This window comes from Neopelma chrysocephalum, unplaced genomic scaffold (assembly GCF_003984885.1).
Source record: "Neopelma chrysocephalum unplaced genomic scaffold, ASM398488v2 Primary Assembly neopelma1_116, whole genome shotgun sequence".
In the NCBI taxonomy this organism is placed as follows: Eukaryota; Metazoa; Chordata; class Aves; order Passeriformes; family Pipridae; genus Neopelma; species Neopelma chrysocephalum.
In genome coordinates this window covers 3,767,110-3,769,565 of record NW_020897778.1, presented here as the reverse complement: position 1 = coordinate 3,769,565, position 2,456 = coordinate 3,767,110, and positions in this window count along the sequence as shown.

Sequence of the window (2,456 nt, the reverse complement as noted above, 5' to 3'; positions counted from 1 at the left end):
AGCAGAACTGCACTCCAGAGGGTGGGAGGCTGGAGAGGGAGCCCAGCTGGGCTTCCGGCTGGAAACCTTTGCAGGTTCTGACCCTTGGGGCCAGCAGGGACAGGGCTGGTGGAGAGGAGGGTGATGTGCTTTCAGTGAGGAACATTTCTGGGGGACCAGCAGTGTCCCCACGTCACCCCTGCTCGGCACAGCGTGTCCCAGAGAGGGCTCCCAGCTCCTGCCCGGGAGGGCTCTTGGCCAAAGCCCCTCCAGGCTTCTGGCATGGCCTGGCACAGTGTGGCAGTGCCAGGGGATGGTGGCAGAGGGGCTCCTCCACTGGTGCAGCCTCTCCCAAGGTGGGCATGGCTGAGCCTGGCCTGACGAGCACCCCTGCAGTGCTGTGTCCAGCTCTGGGCCCTCAGTTCAGGAAGGACATGGAGGGGCTGGAGCAGGTGCAGAGAAGAGCAGCGAGGCTGGGGAAGGGTTTGGAGCACAATTCCCATGAGGAGAGGCTGAGGGAGCTGGGGGGGCTCAGCCTGGAGAAGAGGAGGCTCAGGGGAGACCTCCTCACTCTCTACAACTCCCTGACAGGAGGGGGGAGCCAGGTGGGGGTTGGTCTCTTCTCCCAGGAAGCAGCAGTAGGACAAGAGGGCTCAGTCTAAAGCTGTGCCAGGGGAGGTTTAGGTTGGATATTGGGAAGAAATTCTTTCCAGAGAGAGTGCTCAGCCATTGGAATGGGCTGCCCAGGGAGAGGGTGGAGTCACCGTCCCTGGAGGTGTTTAAGGTGAGCCTGGATGTGGCATCAGTGCCATGGGCTGGGTGACACGGTGGGGTTGGATCAAGGGTTGGACTCGCTGATCTCAGAGGTCTTTTCCAACCAGGCTGATTCCGTGATTCCATGATTCCCTGTGCAGCACAAGTCCCTCCACACCCTCACTCCCAAATCCAGCTCCGCCTGCACTCCTGCCCTGCTCCCCTCTGGCATTTGCACTCAGTCCCTGTGCTGTTTGAGGAAGGGCAGCGGTGCCACCCCCAAGGAGCCGGGGAAGGCTCTCAGCTGCTCTTTGCTTAAACCCCTTTGACTTTTAAAGACTGTTGCAAACAAATCCTGCTTTCCCCCCCACATCCCTGGCCGAGGGAATTCCCTGCTTTGCTTTGGAAAATCCACGCTGGCCTTTGGCTCAGCAGCTGCAGTGGAGATGCTGAAGCATCTTTGGTTCCTCCGGAGGTTCCCGGTGGGATTGGTGGATCCGGAGGGCTGTGGGATGCTGCCTGCTCCATTTGCTCCCTAATGGGGCAGGTGATGGTGCCAGCACTGCTGGTGCCACGTGGCTTGGTGGCCTTTTAGGTCCCTGCAGGAGGGAGTTTGCTGCTCTTTGGGCATGGGATGTTGGTGGTGACACCAGCGTGTGGTGACACCAAGAGTGTGGCTTTAAAGCATGGGAGACACTGGCAGAGTGTTTTCCATGGATTGCAGAGTTCCTGCATCTTTGGGGCTTGCTGAGCACCCACTGCCTGCAGGGATCACCGCCAGCCAAGGGAATTCCCTGCTTTGCTTTGGAAAATCCACGCTGGCCTTTGGCTCAGCAGCTGCAGTGGAGATGCTGAAGCATCTTTGGTTCCTCCGGAGGTTCCCGGTGGGATTGGTGGATCCGGAGGGCTGTGGGATGCCGCCTGCTCCATTTGCTCCTTAATGGGGCGGGTGATGGGGATGCCAGCACTGCTGGTGCCACGTGGTTGGTGGCCCTTTGGGTCCCTGCAGGAGGGAGTTTTGCTGCTCTCCGGGCGTGGGATGTTTGTCTTTCCCGGCGCTCCATTTAACTCCATCCATCATCCCGCTGCTCCCGGGGGAGCTGCTGCTTTGTCCCTCTGGCATTGCAGAGATGCTGCAGTGGCCGTTCCTGCCGTGCTGGAGGTGGAGGTTTGGGGTCCTTGGCACTGCCAGCTGGGGTGGGTCCATGCCTTGCTGGCACCACGCTCCTGGAGTGTGTTTTCCGATGGGTGACAGCAGCCCTGGGGACAGGGAGGGGACAGGCAGAGCCTGAGGGGTGCAGGAGTTGCAGGCAGTGGAGGAGACCAAATCTCCCTGAATTTCTGGAGGATTTGGGGGCAGAGAGCTCCACCCAGGATGGCAGCTGGGCTCCCTGCATCCTGCTGAACACAGTGATCCCTGTCTCTGCCGGGTCAAACGGTTCCATCTCGGGATTCCCCCTCTTTTTGTCCCCTGGGAGAGTGGGAGCACAGACCCTGCCTTTCTCCTGGAGCTGGGAATGGTGGGATCCCTGGTCAGAGGTGGGAGCAGATCCCATCAGGCTGCTTGGGGCTGGATCTGAGATTCCCCACGGTCCAGGCAGCATGTTTGGGTGGGATGCAGGATTGTGAATGGTGCAACAGCACTGCTGGTACCCTGGGAATGTCCCCTGGGGATGTTGGGGACAGCTGGGACTGAGCAGGGTGGGGCTGTGGCTCTGGGGGGG